Raw genomic sequence first — 19,916 nt, 5'->3', positions numbered from 1 at the left:
GATGTGGTAGAATATTTCACAGAGGCTGGCTTTCCTGAGCAGACAACAGCTTTCTAAGAAAAAGAAATCAATGGCAAGTCTCTCCTGCTTATACAATAAACAGATGTGCTAACCTGCCTGTCCATCCGCATTAGCCTAGTGCTGAGAGCCTATAAGCACCACATCAAGGTGAAACAGGGTGCAGAATGACAGGTTCCCTGCAGCCCATGGTTGGGGGATGGGAGAAGGGAGAACAGATGACAGGCTAAAGATACTTTGCATGTCTATGGCAAGTTGATGACTAGCTAATAACCATGCTACCTGCCTGGGGCAAAAGGTGTACATGACTTTCAGAATGTACCTTGACTTGTGACATAGCCAGAGAGGTGGAGGCCACTGCATCACTGAATCATGCATGCCCTGACTAGAGATGGCAGGCAGCCAAGAGAAAGTAGAAGATGCAGGAAACCTGGCAAATGCAGCTCAATGTGGGAGGAGCTACATGGGAGGTCACGTAGGAAGCTCTGGGTCAGGATTTAAAAGAAGGGTGGGCAGCCCTGAGGTATAAGGGCTATGATGTAGCAGCTAAGCAGTTTGTAGAAGCATTGGTTTGCCATGGACAAAGCCATGCAGGTCGAGTGAGAAAAGGGAAGGAGGAACAGCCACGAGGAAGGAACCATGAGCCAGAAGGGAATTCAGCCATGTTGCCTATAATGATGTACCAGCTATGCAGTTTGTAGTCAGGATTCTGCCATGCAGCCTGGTGCAGTAAGGAAGGAGGCATGCTGCTGCACTAACTGTGCCTGCTCTAGTTGACTCTGAAGCCACCAAGAACTCTGTCTTGCAAGATGCTAACCTGCTGCTTTGCAGACTTGGACTTTATCTGGACTCTAGGGACTTGGTACATATGGAAAGGTCACTCTCTTGGGACTTGTGCCTTTCCTGGACTTCACCACGATCCAGTGCAACATGGCACATGCTTTCCTGGACTATTACATGGAGGCTAAAGACAACGAATCCCAGATCCTGAAGTGGAGAGCTGCTGTAAGAGGGTAGCAATCTGCCTGCACAGCCAGCTTAATAACAGATAAGAAGATGGGGAACTATTGGGCTTGGTTTTGGCTTTTAGCCTGGTGGAGAGCAAGGGAAGTGCTGGGTCTCATGGGAGAACAGGGATCTGAGCAGAAGTGCTCTCAGCACCCCCAGCTTTTTACCCCATAAATAAAAACTTGTTTCTCTCAACACTAATTGTTGGGTCATGCATCAGGGTGCCATGTGCACAGGCCTGTTTGCTCAGTTACAGAGATGCTCCAGCAAGGCTACTTTGAGAATAATGACCCTGATGGCTTTCTAGGCTGATGCCCAGTCTTGCCCCTGCACCAGCCCATTCCAGCCCCATCTCACTGAAGAGCCTCAGAGTCCAAAAGCTGCACCAGAGACACTTTCAGCCCTTATAACAGGTTTCAATGAAGGGGCACCCTTCCCTCTTCATCTCTGTCCTGTCTCAACATACATCTGGCTTTCAGCACATCCTAAACTCCCCAGCCTAGGACTTAAAAAAAAAAAGAGAGAGTTTCCCATCTCCTCTAGATCTTTAGTTCAGCCAGCTGTTTCCCATATAAATGATTTGTTCTGCCTGTTCATCTTGGTAGGTGGCCTTTCTTCCCTCCCCCACCAACCAGGCCCGTCCTTGGTCTGTCCCCAGCCTCTATCGCTGGGAAAGGTGGGGTGTGGTGCAGGGGTCTTCCCCACTCCTCCCCTTTCTGTTGGTTGTTGCTCTAGATGGCTGTATTGCTTTTAAATATCGTGTTGCAGTTTTTAAGAAGGAAAAAAATCATGGAGAAGGAACGAGCAAAACATTTTTAAAGTGCTGAAAGAAAAGAATTGACAACCCATAATTCTTTATGCAGTGAAAAATACCTTTCAGGAAAGAAGGTGAAGTAAAGATATTATAAAATGAAGGAAATGGGACTTCTAGCCAAGTTGGAGGCATAGGTAGATACGCTTTGCTTCTTTGAACAACCAAAAGGACAACAAATGAAAAAACAAAAAACAACCAGAACTGCCAGAGCATCAAACTGTATGGAACTCCAATAACCAAGGAGTTAAAGAAGAAACATTCATCCAGACCTGTAGGAAGGGTGGAGATGGGCAGCGGGGGCAGAGAGGATACACAGCAAGGTGGCAGCTGGTATACTGAGCAATTATGCATTTGCGTGTGGGATAAACCTGGAGGAACTGGGAAGCAAGACAGATTATGCAACTCAGGGTTCTAGCACAGGAAGATAAAGCCTCAAAACCTCTGGCTCTAAAAACCTCTGGGGGTTGTGGAGGTGGGAGAAACTCCCAGTCTCACAGGAGAGTCCACTGGAGGGACCCACGGGGTCCTACAACGTATACAAACCCACCCACCCAGGAATCACCAGATGGAGCACCACATGGGCCCAAATCACTTGTGGGTAGTGGGGAAAGTGACTAAAAGAAGGGCAAGAGCCAGGCAAGTGGCATTGTTCCCTCTCTGACCTCCCCCTACACATACAGCACCACAACGTAGTGAAGTGTGTTGCCCCACCCTGGTAAATACCTAAGACTCTGCCCCTTACCATATAACAGGTGTGCCGAGACAAAAATATATGGCCCAAATGAAAGAACAGCTCAAAACTCCTGAAAAAAAAAAAAAAACTAAGTGATGAGGAGATAGGCAACCTGTCAGATGCAGAGTTCAAAACACTGGTAATCAGGATGCTCAGAGAATTGACTGAGTATGGATGCAAAATAAAGGAAGACATGAAGACTATACAAAGTGAAATAAAGAAAAATATACAGGGAACCAACAGTGAAGGGAAGGGAACCGGGACTCAAATCAATGATTTGGAGCAAAAGGAAGAAATAAACATTCAACCAGAACAGAATGAAGAAACAAGAATTCAAAAAAATGAGGAGTTGTTTAGGAATCTCTGGGAAAACTTTAAATGCTCCAACACCTGAATCATAGGGGTGTCAGAAGGAGAAGAGGAAGAGCAAGAAATTGAAAACTTATTTGAAAAATGAATGAAAGAGAACTTTCCCAATCTGGCAAAGGAAATAGACATGCGAGTCCAGGAAGCTCAGAGAGTCCCAAAGAAGTTGGACCCAAAGAGGAACACACCAAGGCACATCATAATTACATTACCCAAGGTTCAAGATAAGGAGAGAATCTTAAAAGCAGCAAGAGAAAAGGAGACAGTTACCTACAAAGGAGTTCCCATAAAACTATCAGCTGATTTCTCACAAGAAACCTTGCAAGCAAGAAGGGGTTGGAAAGAAGTATTTATAGTCATGAAAGGCAAGGACCTACATCCAAGATTACTCTATCCAGCAAAGTTATCATTTAGAGTGGAAGGGCAGATAAAGTACTTTCCAGATACAGTCAAGTTAAAGGAGTTTATCATCACCAAGCCCTTATTATATGAAATGTTAAAGGGAGTTATCTAAGAAAAAGAGCAAAACTATGAACAGTAAAATGACAACAAACTCACAACTATTAACAACTGAACCTAAAAAACAGAAACTAAAACAAATTAAGCAAACAACTAGAACATGAACAAAATCACAGAAATGGAGATAACATGGAGGATTATCAGCAGGGAGGGGGAGGGGGGATGAGGGAAAATGCTGTACAGGGAATAAGTATAATTGGTAGATACAAAATAGACAGAGGGAGGTTCAGAACAGTATAGGAAATGGAGAAGCCAAAGAACTTGTATGTACGACCCATGGACAGGAACTGAGAGAGGGGGGGATGCTGGAAGGAGGGGTACAGGGTGGAGGGGAATAAAGGGGAGAAAAAATGGAACAACTGTAATAACATAATCAATAAAATATACTTAAGGAAAAAGAGATGATCGAAAATGGAATGATTTGCCACTATCAGAGCTGCTTTAAAGAAAAAAAAAGTTCTTTAAGCCCTGGCTGGTGTGGCTCAGTGGATTGAGCATCTGCCTGCAAACCAAAGGGTTGCTGGTTTGATTCCCAGTCAGGGCACATGCTTGGGTTGTGGGCCAGGTCCCCAGTGGGTAGCACGGGAGAGGCAACCACACATTGATGGTTCTCTCTCTCTCTTTCTCCCTCCTGTCCCCTGTCTATAAACAAATTAAAAATCTTTAATAAAAGTTCTTTAAATGAAAAGGAAATAACAGAAACTTGATATTTTGGGGGTAAATATTGGGTTAAATATAATCTCTTGAATTTTTAGAGCCATGTTTGATGGATGAAAGCAAAATTATAACACTGTCTCACATGGTTCTCAATGTATATAGAGATATTATTATTTAAGATAACAGCCCTGGCTGGTGTGGCTCAATGGACTGAGCACCAGTCAGGTTGCTGGTTTGATTCCCAGTCAGGGCACAAGCTTGGGTTGTGGGCTGGGTCCCCAGTTGGGGGCATGAGAGAGGCAACCAATCAATGTATCTCTCACACACTGATGTTTCTTTCTCTCTCTTTCTCCATCCATTCCCCTCTCTCTAAAGGTTAATAAAAATTTTAAAAAAGAAAAAGACAACAGTATCACCCTGGGCAGTGTGGTTCAGTTGGTTGGAGTGTCATCCCGTAAACTGAAAGGCTGCAGGTTCAATTCCCAATCAGGGCACATGCCTAGGTTGCAGGTTCAGTCCTGGGTCATGGCAGGTACCAGAGTCAACGAATCAATAGTTCTCTCTTTTTCTTCTTCCCTCTCTCCCTTCCCCTCTCTCTAAAATGAATAAGCATGTCTTCGGGTGAGGATTAAAAAAAAAAAAGAAAGAGGAAGACAACAGTATCATAAAGGAAGGAAAAAGACCTAAAGGTGGTAAAGTTTCTATATTCTACTTGAACTGGTAAAGTATGTATAATATAATCTCTACAGCAACAATTAATTGGTCTATACAGGCCAGAAAATACAGATTGTCAGATTATATGTTTTTAAAAACACGACTTAAGAGAGTTGTCACACAAAACAGCAAAGCAGAAAACTCTAGGAGTTGGTCCCATCATCAAAGCAACCACCGAGCAAGGAACAGTGATTGAAATCAACTATTCTGGAACACTGGAACATGACCAGAAACTTTTAACAACCAAAGGAGTCCTCATAAGAATGAAGGGAGAAGTCACTGCTCTTTCACAAGTGAGCACCATGTGCAAACCAGCCAACATCCCCCATTTCTTAGACATGTTGCAGCTGTGTGGACGGCAGCCTGCATTCCTGGAGAAGCTGCTGATGCCATTGCTGGCAGTGGAGATGTTGTCCTCCAAAAATTAGGGCTTATACATTTCGGTCAGTCTTATGGATCCCCGAGGACCAGCAGAAATGCTTGCCTTGCATTTGAACTCTCTCAGCAGCCAACATCAGCTTCCCCAGAGAAATAGTGACTTCACAAAAACAAGGGATACACTTTGCTGTTGTCCCTAGGGGAGACAGGCCACCGCTAGCCAGTTCCCACATCCTCAGGAGAACAGTGAGGCAAAATCTGTCAGAAAAGGAATAGAAGGTTTACCAGTCCTAGGTGACCCAGCAGTTTCACAAACAAACCCTCCAGTGAGTTTAAAAAAAAATTAGGCCCAACTCAGGGGAAGTGGAATTGCTCCTGCTGTGCAAGGAGGTCTAGCTGCTCCAGTGAAATTGATGCACAGAAAAGTATTCTGTCTGACACATCCTATGACGAAGAGCGACAAAAAACAATTCTGGATGTCCTGAGTCATCGCCAGATCATCCACGATTCTATTCAAAACCTGTATAAAAAGTACGATATCATTAATGGAAAAGTTTCAAAAATTCACTATTTTCACGTGAAATCAATGTGGCAAAATCACCCACATGGATATGCATAAAATTACCTTCTTTCTAGAAAGATCAAATTACAGAAAATGAAGAAGGACCCTCCTCCCTTCCCATTCTCTTACCCTGAAAGTGACAGCCCAATTATACCAGTAGAAAGGCCAAAAAATGATTCCAAGAGCAACATCTTGTAGGAACATCTTACCAGTCAGTGAGTTCATAGGATGAGATCAGGAGTCACTCTACCAGGAGTAGGAGCCGCACCTCAGCCAGAGTTTGATGATTTCTTCCATCTTCACACAGTCATATCAGTCATATTACACACTGATGATCTAATGCTGGGCTCCTTTTCCATGCCCTGCTTTGCCAGCCCAGGGGTTTGCAGCACCCGCAGTATCTTCTCAGCTGCCCAAGATGCCACGTAAGTACCAACAGCCACGTTGGGCCCAGGCAGATCCAGTGCAGTACACAACCCTGAGGTGATAGCTTACTCAACTTTGCTGAAAGCCTCAGCCATACTGCCTCATCTCTCTGCATCCCAGTTGGTTTTGCTACAAATTCATCAGTAGAAACTGATTGGGATATACTGAAACAAAACTTCTCTGATGACCTTTGACCTTGGTCCACAGGAAGTGATCCTTGGACACTCAAATCCTTTGTGCACCTCTTCAACAAAAATGACACTGATGGGAAAGCTCTGCTACCACTCGAGACATGATGTATATGGAGTGTAAGCTGGGGACAGCTCTGAAGTTGTGCCACTACATCAAAAAGCTTAAAGGAAATATGTTGACGTTTTTAAAACATTTGTGTAGATTTAGATTGAACTTAATTCTGGGGAGACCAACGCCATCTTGTTTTAAAATCATTTTGCTGCCCTTAGAAATTTTTATGTTGTAGAAGGTTCCTCTAAAGATATGTTATCTCCAGAATTGTAAAACTACATTACAGTCCAGTCTACTTCTTTAGAAACCATTTCACACATTACATTAGTAATTCAAATTGGCAGTTTGTTTTTTACTGTTGTCGTTGGATAGTTTACAAATATACTTCATATAGGAAACAGAAAAACACACTTGATTTTGGTTAATGTTTATATGTACAATCAAACAGCTAAATCCCAAAGAGAAAAGTAACAGGGATTGACAAGTTCTCTAATAAAATCCATGAGACGTTTTCCTTAGAAGAGAATTTAAAGGTACAGCGGTAGATATCATCATTCTCAAATATTTTGTCTGTTACTGCAGTGTTCTGTTCTTGTTCTACCAGTTTCCTGAAAAGGAATAGCCATATAAATTATTTTCCTTTTTGTATTATTTCTCTGTATACTGTAGTTGTTCTTTTTTAAAGAAAAAAAGTTTATAACCTTTCATGAAGTGTTCTTACCAGTTTTTTCATAAATTATAAGATAGATAGAATGGTTGTTTAGTGCAATTAGATCTTATACTAGAAGGGTGGTTTTGATGGAATCTGGTTATATTCTTTTACATTAAATATCTATTATTTTAAAACTCCTAAAATATTTTGCCTAAGTTTGGATATTTAGCTAGCCACTTATAGCTAACATCTCTCTGTAAAGATGCCTAGGTCCAAATTTTTAAAAGATATACATTCTATTATCTATGTTTATTCCTCATATAGATCCTGTTTCATATTTATATTTTACTCTATATCTAAAGTATACACACAAGTAAATCTTTTTTTTTAATTTAAAATGGCACATTGCACTCCAATAGAGGTAAAGATTAAATCTATGATGCATGCATGACCCATGGGCATGAACTAAGGAGGAGAGGATTGCTGGAAGAAAGAGGGGTACAGGGCAGATGGGGGCAAAGGGAGAAAATTGGGACAACTAATAGCATAATCAATAAAATATATTTTAAAAATATAAAAAATAAATCTACGTATAGTGAGATGTTCTTATTCTGTAAAAAATATGCGTATCATTTGCCATCACTAGTACCTCTCAGTTCACTTTTCAAGGTTTCCATACAGGAAAGTTCTCTCTCCTGTGCAACATTTCTAGTTAACTTGCTTTCTGAGCCATTTACTCTATTAAACTTTGGAAGGTACATGAGTTCTGACTTGCCATTTTGGACTTCACTTTAAAAATTAGAACTTCAAGCAAAACATATTAATCTTTTGTTATTTATTACATTGTTATATAACATTTATTGTAATATAACTTATGCTATGAGAATTGGTGCTAATTATATTAGCCAGTAACCAAGTGTCCTTTATATTTATAAACGAATGCAACTATTTACAGGGCATATGGGATCTAAAGAGTGCTTTTATCTATGTTATTCCTTTTGTGTTATTAGATAAGATTCTAATTTACACTTTTCATCTTTAATTGTGACAATTCTGTGCCAAGTTGAACAGTCCTCAGGTGTTTACAGAGATAAACATATTTACATGTTTACATAGATAAACACCTGAAGACTGTGAGAACTATGTTTTATAGTTCTCCGATTTTAAAATACAATGAAGTTAAAAGCTATCAAAATTAAAAAAGGAATATACACCTTGCAAAAATAGCTTGGAAAAGTAATATACAACCCTCAACAAGCAAAGTTTAGCAATCCCTGATGACTAAGAGAATCACGTTTTGAGAGTTACATTATAACACTTGGAATATACAGCTCTCAACTGCAACAAAAAAAAGATATACAAAGAAACAGCAAAGTCTGGACCATTCACAGGAAAAAAACTTGACAGAACCATCCCTGAGGAAGCTGAGACATTGGACTTACTAAAGAAAAACTTTAAATCAACCATCTTAAATATACTCAGTGAGTTCAGGACACTTTGAACACAGAACCAAAGAAAATCAGGAAAACAATGGATGAACAAAATGAGAATACCAATAAAACAAGAGTTACAGAAAGGAGCCAACCGGAAATTCTGGACTAAAAAGTACCTGAACTGAAATGAACAATTCACTAGAGGGGTTCAACAGCAGATCTGAAGTAAAAGGAAAGGTCAGCAAACTTGAAGACAAATCCTTTGAAATTATCCAGTCTGAGGAGCAGAAAGAAAACTAAATGACGAAAGGGAACTGAGCCCTGACAGGGTAGCTCAGTTGGTTAGAACATTGTCCAGACAGGCCAAGAATCACAGGCTCCATTCCCAGTCAGGGCACATACAAGTATCAACCAATGAGCTCTGACCAGTGTGGCTCAGTTGGTTGGGTGTCCTCTGGTTGCAGGTTTGATTCCCGGTCAGGGTACATGCCTAGGTTGTGGGTTCAGTCCCGGACAGATGCATAGGAGAGGCAACCAGTAGATGTTTCTGTCTCTCACCAGTAGTTCTCTCCCTCTCTTTCTTCTTCCCCCCTCTCTAAAAACAAATAAATAAACTTTTAAAAATGTTTAAAAAAAGAACCAACCAATGAACGCATAAATAAGTGGAACAAACCAATGTTTCTCTCTAGAGTAAAATTTTTAAAATTTTTAAAAAATGAAACAGTTAAAGGACCTGTGGAAGAGCAGTGAGAAGGCAAAGGACAGAATATTGGAGAGAGCTTTACAGGATCTCACAGAATGATGGGGTTGGAGACATGGTTAAGAGGCAAATCTGATAGTTTCATGCTTTCTTTAGTAAGTCTGGTGAATTTAGCGAGCACACAGGAGACGGGAGACTGGGAGAGGAGGCGAATATTATGACTTCAGATTTAGACAGAGTCTGAGGGATGGAAAAAGGCACCTAATGCTGCGCTATGCGGTCCTGGAGCTCAGAACTTCTATTAGAGGAAAGTGATTAAGAGCTTTCTAAACAACCTTAGTAACTGAGGAGATGATGTAGCAGACCAACATTTACTGAGTGCCAAGAACAGCCCTGGCTGGCATGGCTCATTTGGTTGGAGCCTCCTCCTGTACACCAAAAAGTCACAGGTTCGATTCCCCATCAGGGCAAATACCCAGGGTATCGAGTTCGATAATCGGTAGAAGGAGGCAACTGATGGATGTTTCTCTCTCACATCTGTGTCTGTTTGCCTGTCTCCCTCCCTCCCCCTCTCTTTAAAAGCAATAAAAATATTTTCAGAGAGCCAAGAACAGAACCCTGAACAGGGATGTGGTGCTGAGATGAGGAGTAGAAACCCAGAAAGGAGCAGCAGGCAGAGAAGAGGGGCTGGATGCCCTCGGAGGCACCGTGGGATTAATGAGAGCGAGAGCACAGGGACCAGCGAGGAAGGCGAAGAATGTGCTGGAGCAAGGGTGTCCAGCCTGCCTCCTAGGATGGCTATGAATGCGGCCCAACACAAAATTGTAAATTTACTTAAAACCTGTTTTTTGCTCATTGGTTTTCGTTAGTGTTTATGTTTTTAATGTGTGGCCCACGACAACTCTTCTACCATGTGGCTGAGACTCCAAAAGGTTGGACACCCCTGCAGGAGCAATGCTAAGAAACGCTACGCACCTACTAGGCGCTGAACTAACTGCCTTTTAATTGTGACGCGCTTGACACACCCAAGCACACAACGCTCTGCGCGCTCCTAACGTTCACCTCCTTGGGGTGGGAAGCCGCGGGTGACCCGCCCAGAGGTGAGTCTGCGCGAGGCCTAGGCGGCCCGAGGGCACGAAGGGGCTTACCTGACCGGGCAGCTCTGGACTGCGGCCTGCCCGCGCCGCCGCAGCCACCACCCAGTTTAAGCGGCTGTGGTCCGCAAGGCCCCGGGGGGAGCCCCTCCTCGCCACGAGGACCCAGCCTCCCCGGCCAGCGCGCCAGAGCAGGCGGAAACTGCGTGGTTCCACGTGCACCTCGCGCAACTCTCGTCACTGTGGGCAAGTCCCGCGAGAGGGGCACGAGGCAGCTGGTTACTGGGCAACGAGGCTAGGCTGCTGCCCCCTGCGGGTGCAGACTGGGGTCTGGGGTCTGTGGAGAGCAGAGTGAGGCTCCTGCCCTCTTTCTTCACTCCGCAGACCCAGAGAATCCAACTTGATGACAGTTTTCTGCAGGAAAGGGTAGTTTGCTCAGTCCCAGCACCCGCGTTCCCAAGGGTAGTGAGTTCCCCCACGACTGTGGCTCTTTGAGGGCCCAACCCCCCTCAGCTCTGTCCCTTGCAAGTGCTAGGTTTTTCTGGGGCACCCCCACCTCCCCAACAGAGCACTCCACACAGCTGGGCATTTCCCACGGTTGGTTGTTTGGCTTTGTTTCGTTCTCTGTAAGTTATAGGGATGGATCATTGGCAATCCAAATGCAACAGGCACTTCTTCTTCTTCTTCTTTTTTAAACATGCTAAGGGGTTTCCTCTCTCACAATCATGCTGTCACAAGGTCCGAACCAAACTGAATAGCTAACACCTGTTCTATTAGTCTGAGCATTTAAAGAAAAACCCTCCCTTGCCCCACTGGGGAGCACCAACCCAATTTCCACTTGGATCAATCACTTTCCCGGGGTCAGTCACCCCAGCCAGGACTGCGACTTCCTTTTCTTCCTGTTTGTTCAGACGCACGAAGAGCCTAGGATGGCTCAGCTCTTCAGTGGACCTGTGATTGGGGGTTAGGACGTACACGTCAGTCTATCCCAGGTTGACCTGAGTTGAATGTGATAGTGTATTTGAATGCAATAAATGTACTCACGTTTAAACAAACAACAAAAAACCCATTTTTGTGGGTTTCAAACTCTGAAATTCTGTATAATTCCTCTCTCTTACCATAAGCGGATCCTGTCACCTCTCCTCCTCTTTCATTTATTGGAAATAGTTTATTTTACATCAGGGGTCCCCAACCTCCAGGCCTGTTGGGAACCATGCTGCAAAGAAGGAGGTGAGCTTGAATGTAATGGACTTGAATCATTTCAAAACCAGCCCCCTCCCCCTCGGTCTGTGGAAAAATTGTCTTCCACGAAACCAGTACCTGGCTGCTTTATGTAGACATTCCTTCAGGTCTATTTCGAATACACTTTTCATCCTCAGTAGAGCCTGTAAAGCCCTTTTGCTCGAACCAGAAGCTCTCTGGGCTTTGCTTGGATATTATGACCAATCATTTTATTTCTTGCCTCAGTGATTTTTAACTTTGCCCTTTTTGCAAGTTCCCATCCCTTGCTAAAACCAGCAGTGTGGTTTCCCCAGTCCCGCTGCAGAGATTCCAAACATTGCTGGTGAAAGCAAAGAATCGGGCCGTCACTCTGCCACAGACACATCGTGCTCCTATGGCACACTGGAGGCTATTTTGCCCATTCCTGTGACCTCGTTGTCACATGCACTCCAACGTGTCCTCCACACTTCATGTAGTCTGCCTCAGGCTTTCCACTCGATCCCTCTCTACTTTTAGTAAATTTTTCTAAACATCTTTTAAATAAAAATTTGAAATATAAAAAGTATGAAAATAACAGGTATCAAATAATCCCCCACTCAGAAAAAACAAATATTGTCATTTTGTCATATCTTTCAATACTTTTTTCCCCAAATATTTTTAAATGAAAAAAGTGTAGAGAAGAAAAAAAGTATTTTTCCTCTACCCTTCTCAGTTCTCAGCTGGGGATCCTGTAACAAAACAACAACCAGAAAACAGGCTAACAAGAGAAAAGCATACACATTTAATGTAATTTTTGTGTGACATGGGAACCTTCATAAGGAAGGGACCCAAAGAAACAGTTAAACCTGAGTAAATAGTTATGCTAGGTTTGATGAAAAGTGGGGAGGTGTGAGAAGATGATAATACAAAAAAGGGTGTGAGCTGAGTGTAGTAAACTGGGGGCAACAGCAAGGAAGGCGCATCTGTTCAGATTCCTCTTGGCATCCCTCCGACTAGGAGATAAAGATGCTCCTTTCCTGGACTTCTGGCCAAGATGGACGCATAGGTAGACACACTGTGCTCCTCCCACAACCAAAAGAAGGACAATAATTTAAAAACAAAAACCAACCAGAACCAACAGAAAATTGAACTGTATGGAAGTCTGACAACCAAGGAGTTAAAGAAGAAACATCTATCCAGCCTGGTAGGAGGGTGGAGACGGGCAGCCAGGCAGAGAGGACTCACCTCAGGGAGGTGGCTGGAGGACTCCAGTGAGGCAGCAGATTGTGGAGCAGGGTGCGAAAGGCTGCAGCTGGCCAGTAAGGCAGCAGAGGGTGGACCGGGCAAGGTGGTGGATTGAGGACTGGGTGGTCTCACATTTGTGAGCAGATAAACTGGGAGAAACAACAGAAGCGGGACAGACTATGCAACCCAGGGCCCCAGCACGGGAAATAAAGTCTCAAACCACCGAATAGAAATACCTGCAGGGGGAGGGTTGAGGCTGCGAGAGAAACTCCCAGCCTCACAGGAGAGTTCATTGGAGAGACCCACAGGATCCTAGAACATACATAAGCCCACCCATGTGGGCCTCAGCGCCAGAAGGACCCAATTTGCTTGTGGGAAGCCGGGGAAGTAACTGAAAGCCAGCAGAGAGCAGAGCAAGCACCATTGTTCCCTCTTGGACCCCTCCCCCACATATAGCATCACAACCCAGCAACTGGGTTGCCCCGCCCTGGTGAGTATCTAAGGCTCCACCCCTCACCACATAACAGGTGTATCAAAACAAACAAACAAACAAACAAACAAACAAACACAAACAAAAAGGCCCAAATGAAAGAACAGATCAAAGCTCCATAAAAAATACAACCAAGCGATGAAGAGATAGTGAACCTATCAGATGTGTTACAGAACAAGGGGGGGAGGACAAGGGCAATGTACTATTACCCTTGGTCTGCTAAAGACCGAGTGGTTCTCTCCTCCTTCACTGGCTGTGATCCTCTCTCTGCACTGCCACAGGCGAGTGATCCTCCCTGCACAATGGCTGTGGGAATCCCCACTCTGGCAAAGCTGCGTGGTTCTCTCTCCAATGGCTGTGAGGATGGGGGGTCGCCACGCTGCCAAAGCCGAGTGGCGATTCTCTGCTAAAGCCACGGGGTGATTCTCTCTCACATGGTCATGGGAGCCCCCACTCTGGCAAAGCCGTGTGGTTCTCTCTGCACAATGGCTGCCACGTCTGGGTTTAAATCCGCACGCCCATCTTCCTCTGCAGCCCCATTTCCAACTCTGCCTACAACTGGCTACACTTGCCAGCACTCTCATATCCTTCCAGCTTTACTGGGCTGCCATTGTGAGTCTGGGCAGGCGTGGCCCCATGTCATGGAGCCAATCTTCTCCAAGCTCCCACACAGGCGCTATAACTCTGGGGGCCTGGCCCCCCCCCCCCCGTTATGTCTTGGTGGGGAAGTTACTTCCATTCCCCTGGCTCAGAGCATGGCCACAGCTATTTAACATATCTATACAACCAGTTAAAGGTTATAGATATGTTAAATGACCACACCAGAGGTTAGCTGCAAAGCTGTTGCTATGCAAAACAGCTCTCAGTGGCCCTGCTCCATGTGTTCCTTCCCCCAACGCACACCTGTTGGGGGGGGAGGATATCCTAATATTTCCTGAACACCTTGAGCTCTGGACCCCATTCCAAATCCCTATTTGGGGTCCCCCCTCTTGGCTGCACCCTGTTACAGGTGCACAGTTCAAAACACTGGTAATCAGGATGCTCACAGAATTGGTGGAATTTGGTTGCAAATTAGGTGAAAAAATGAAGGCTATGCTAAGTGAAATAAAGGAAAATGTACAGGGAACCAATAGTGATTGGAAGGAAACTGGGCCTCAAATCAATGGTATGGACCAGAAGGAAGGAAGAAACATCCAACCAGAAAAGAATGAAGAAACAAGAATTCAGAAAAATGAGGAAAGGCTTAGAAACCTCCAGGACATCCTTAAATGTTCCAGCATCCGAATTATAGGGGTACCAGAAGGGGAAGAGGAAGAGCAACAAGTGGAAAAGTTATTTGAACAAATAATAAAGGAGAACTTTCCCAATCTGGCAAAGGAAATAGACTTCCAGGAAGTCCAGGAAGCTCAGAGAGTCCCAAAGAAGTTGGACCCAAAGAGGAACACACCAAGGCACATCATAATTACATTAGCCAAGATTAAAGATAAGGAGAGAATCTTAAAAGCAGCAAGAAAAAAGAAGACAATTACCTACAAAGGAGTTCCCATCAGACTATCAGCTGATTTCTCAAAAGAGACCTTACAGGCAAGAAGGGGCTGGAAAGAAGTATTCCAAGTCATGAAAGGCAAGGACTTCCATCCAAGATTGCTCTATCCAGCAAAGCTTTCATTTAGAATGGAAGGGCAGATAAAGTGCTTCTCAGATAAGATCAAATTAAAGGAATTCGTCATCACCAAGCCCTTATTTTATGAAATGTTAAAGGGACTTATCTAAGAAAAAGAAGATAAGAAATATGAATAGTAAAATGACAACAAACTCACAATAATTAACAACCACACCTAAAACAAAAACAAAAGCAAACTAAGCAAACAACTAGAACAGGAACAGTAACACAGGAATGGGGATCACAGGGAGGGTTAACAACAGGGGAGTGGGAGGGGGAGAGAGGGGGAAAAGGTACAGAGAATAAGTAGCATAGATGGTAGGTAGAAAATAGACAGGGGAAGGGCAAGAATAGTATGGGAAATGTAGAAGGCAAGAACTTTTAAGTATGACACATGGACATGAACTAAAGGGGGGAATGTGGGTGGGAGGGGGTGTGCAGGGTTGGGGGGAATGAAGGGGGGAAAATGGGACAACTGTAATAGCATAATCAATAAAATATATTAAAAGAAAAAAGAAAAAAAAGATGTTCCTTTCCTCTGGGGAGTGTACTTCTCACAGGAGGGCTTTATGATCTGTTTAGTGGAATGTCTGAGAGTCCTTCCAGTGCATTTTTTTCCTCAGATTCCTTCACTGTAACATATTCAGTATGCCAGAGTACCATACTTTAGGGTAGCATGTTCTGGACCCTGTATCACCTGTCTGAAACCTCCCCAAGAAGTTTCATAATCCAGAAACTGAATTGGTAGATTGTCCCATAACCCACTGACCCAGTCTCTCAGGCCTGGAAATAGGCCTGTCCAGAAAAACAGCTGCATCTCATTTCAGGAGGCAGTTTTGCAGGGGAGCTCCCACCAAAGTTAGGCTTCTATGTGGCGTGAGCAATCAGTAAGGCATTAGTAAGGCATTAGTAAGAAGCATTTCTATGGAAACAAAAGAAAAATGAAGGCTAATGGTTGGAACAAACTGTAAGTTCAGTGTTTGAGTTCAGAGGGCAGTCGAGAAGATTTCTAGATGTTAGACAGATGGAGTGAGGACAGGCAGTGGCAATTTGACAGACTGTCCTGGTTTTCAGTGTGAATGTCTCTGCAGAAGGATGGGAGAAAAAGTGCAATTGTTAGTTTGGAGAGTTGTAGCCAGATATGGGAGGAAATTAGAGAAATTCAAGATCTGGTTCCATTTATAAATAGATAATAAAACCTTTAAGATGATGAAGGGGACTACAATTTAATATCCATGAGATTGTACTATAATTTTCCATTGAAACAGATCTTTCTAGTCATTGAAAGTTTTTAAGGAAGGGATGGAGGGTAACGAGATCAGATGTGACTTTGGGAATGACTGCACTAGCTGAAAACTGAGAAAGGCTTGGCAGAGGGCAGAGTTAGCTTAGGTGTAAGATTTAGGAGGCCACTGAAGCTATTTAGATGGAAGGTGATAGCTGGTGTCATATCACACTCCTGCTTAAAATCCTGAGCATAAAGCCCCAAATCCTTCAAATGGCGCTCAAGGCTTTCTGCAATTTGGCCCTTAAATCACTCACGCATAAGTGACAGGGCTGCTGTCATTCTTCAATGTGCCAAGCTCTCATTGCTATTAACATTGCCTACAGTACAGTGGTAACTTGGTACTTAGCATTAATTCACTCTAGGGTTTATGACAAGTGCCAACACCAACAAGTACCAAATGCTGAAGAATTTTCTCTTCGGTGGTGGTGTTGTGACTCATACAAGTTCTAGCAAATGCAATGGGTCCTGAGCAAATACCGAGTGGGTTTGACAAGTTCTGAAGCCAAAGGGCACCAAGGCATGACTATATTCTTCACCTCACTCTTCTCCCCACCAACTTCTACTTACTCTTCAGGTTCTAGCCTCAGTGTCATTTCCGCATGGAAGCTTGCCCTGGCCTCCTTGAATGCACCAGTTCCCTTGCCATGTCCTCCTTTGCCTGCACCCTTTGGGTCTTGCCTTGCACTTGTTCAGTGTCAGTTGGGCCACCGGACTACCCACTCTAGAGGGGTAGAGTGTCCCTGGCACCGTATCCCTGTGCCTTAAACACGGTAAATGTTGAGTAAGAACTGGTGGGAGGAATGAATGAATTTGCATCTCAAGGAATCTGCTTCAGCATACTCCTCATTTCTGTTATACTTCAATTCCTACCTCCTCTGACTTCTTTTTAGCCTTGAAGCATTCTTACCTCTTTCTCCTTCCTTGATGCCATTGCTTTATGAAGTTATTGCCTGATTTCTCTCCTTCCCTTGAATAGTGCTAGGTTTCTTGAAATAGTGTTTCATTCCCTTCTTGTGTATACTTCACTTTCTAACGTATGTGTCTGTCTTCCAAGCATGGAAGATCCTTAGAGAAGGAACTGTATCTTATTTTTCTCTTTCCCAGTCTCTTGTGTACAATATGAACTCAGCAATATTTGCTGAGTTGGCATAACTCAAGAGGACGTACCTGTTGTAATATTAGTCTTTTAAAAAGAAATTGAATACAATTTAGTTTTCAGAATTGATTGTGAATGTTGGTCGTGTAAGGACAAAATGTAACTAATTAGGAGACATGGAAAGTTCACTAGAGGTCTTGAAGGACAGTCTGAGATGCTTCCAAGGACTTTGGTATTTAACTCAGAAACTTAACCCTTTCTCTAGAAACAGTACTGCTGTGTCGTCAGCGACATTTAGGCTCAGTTTTGCCTCAGAAAGGGACCATGGTGCACACGAACGGAGGAAGAAGGGTTACAGAGCCCGTGCGCCCCGTGAGGTGGCCTGACGCAGACTTCATGGACTGCAGGAGGTGAAAGGCCAAGGGGGCTGGGAAAGATCTTGTGGGGTGACAATGCATCAGCCTGCAAAAAGAAGTGTTTTCAGTTGGCTAGTCTCACTGGTGAACACAGGAGGTGAGGATGGGAGGTGCCCTGTCCTCCTACCTAAGACTGGTCAATAGCTTCCTACTCTGTGGAACAAAATGAAAGCTTCTTAGCCTTATTGGATTTCCCATCGACTCTTGCTCCACTCTCATCTGTTCTCCAAGCTGCATTGGAACGGTCTTTTCAAAATGCAAATATGATTTTGGTAGCCCTTTGCCTAAAGCCCATCAACAGTTTCCCATGTTTGCCTGAGCTGCTCCTGCCTTTGCCCGGACTCACCGTGTGGCACTCTGCTTGGGCTCCAGCTACACTGGCCTTTCAGTCCCTTTAGTGACGCATCAGAGCGGATCAACCTCTTCACACTCTCTGTCTTAATCTTAGTCCAGATACCACTATCAAGAAAGGTTTTTCTCTGACCCTCCTAATATGCTCAGAGCACGCTATCATGTTCCTTTCTTCATTTACTCCAATCAGTTATACACTTGTTTTTTTGATTAATTATCCTAATTGTTTCCTTCAACAGCCTGTGAACTCTAGTACAGGATCATGTCTGTTTTTGCTCTCCATTGCATTTCCAGTGCATGATAAAAGCAGACACTTGATAACAAATCGTAAATACATGAGTGCAACTTTTGAGGAATCTTCATCTTTGAAAAATCTCAGCACCTACACAATGAATGGATGCATAAAATACGTGTAAAATTAAGAATGCATTGTAAAAAGAGCATTCACTCACTCCACAATGTTTGAAGGCCTGTACTGTACACTGGGGCAATGAGTTTAAGACTGAGGACAACCATGGTGAGCAGGATTAACTCACTGGCTTTAAGTCACAACAGTGCATAGTGTGCTTCTTGTATGTGCCCTTGGCCTAGATTTCACCTAGGCTCTCTTCCCCTCACCCATTTTCAACCCTTTATTCCCTTTTACTGTGGCAGGGCCACACCTGGCCCCTAAATGAATTTGGCCCCCTCCCCAACCCCTTTGTTATGGCATGTAGCATGTTGGTGGCCTGATTTCAGGACTACTTATAATATCCAGAGTGGTCAGCTAGCCGTGCTACCTTTCTAGAATTGCAGAGCAAGCCACAGGACCCCAGGAAGACCACTCAGGCATGAGCACCAGAGCCTTTGGGGCAACTGGTCAAGGCCATATGTAGGTACAGGGGGCCATTGAACACTGGAGTACCTCTGGAAGGGGAGAAAGGCACTGCTGGCCCAGGCCAGACCCACGCCCTGGACACTTCAAAGCATGGACGCCCCATCTCTCAAGGCAGTCCCCTACCTGGCTTTCTAGACTCTTAGATTCACACTTGATCTGCAAGACAGCTATAACCAAGAAGTGCCCAGTCTGTCAGTGACACTTCAAATGGAGCGGGCTCACCTTTGCATTCTGCTAAGGTGAGGAAAGCCCAGCCACAGGCAAATGTTCCCCATCTTCTGTATTTAACCAGATGGTCTTCTCTACTGGGTGATTTCAACACTATTTCTCCCTGCTCCCCTCACCGGGGTTCTTTGACCTCCATATACTCCATTGCTTCTAATTACTTGCATCATTCTCTGCTGACCAACCCCAGGTCTTGCCCTCACCCACCTGACCCACTCCTTCCCTATAGGCCCCCTTGGTTTAACATACTGGAAAGCATAAGGTTGCAGACAGTCTTGCCAGGGACAACCAGCCCCAGTCTGTCAGATCCCTCTGAAAAACCCTCTGGTAGCTGTGACTGGCTAGCTCCGCATCTTCTCACGATTGGCAACTTCCGTCCCTGAGCAAAATCTGTCCCATCCAATGTTAAGGCAGCAGTTTACTTTGACATCTGGAAGGCAGAGGAGGGCATACCCATAACCTAAGGCCCCAGGGTTTATGCAGAGACCTGGCCTTCCAGACAAATTAGAGAGCGCTCCACTCTGGCACTTTAATCATCCTCAGGGAAAGGAGGGGCGGGGGAGGAGAGGGTACAGAGGATGGCGCAACCTAGTTTCCCTACAACAGCAAAGGACATGCAACAGGAGTCCAATGCTTCAGAAAATGTTGTGTCTGGGACATATTCCCAGAGATGCAGAGTTTCAGTGGATTTAATGAGCCCTAGACTTTAAAACCACTTTGTTTGGTCAGTTATCACTGCTACTCTCCA

At 44.2% G+C, this 19,916-nt stretch overlaps 1 pseudogene; it reads left to right on the top strand.

Annotated features, from left to right (window-relative positions):
• Positions 1–948: 948 nt before the first annotated feature.
• On the top strand, positions 949–6,389 carry LOC114500018 (annotated as a pseudogene).
• The last annotated feature ends 13,527 nt before the right edge of the window (positions 6,390–19,916 follow it).

The sequence above is a fragment of the Phyllostomus discolor genome, chromosome 3 (genome assembly GCF_004126475.2).
Source record: "Phyllostomus discolor isolate MPI-MPIP mPhyDis1 chromosome 3, mPhyDis1.pri.v3, whole genome shotgun sequence".
Classification (NCBI taxonomy): Eukaryota; Metazoa; Chordata; class Mammalia; order Chiroptera; family Phyllostomidae; genus Phyllostomus; species Phyllostomus discolor.
The sequence above is the reverse complement of the archived record's forward strand: the minus strand, read 5'-3'. Positions and strand labels throughout refer to the sequence as shown.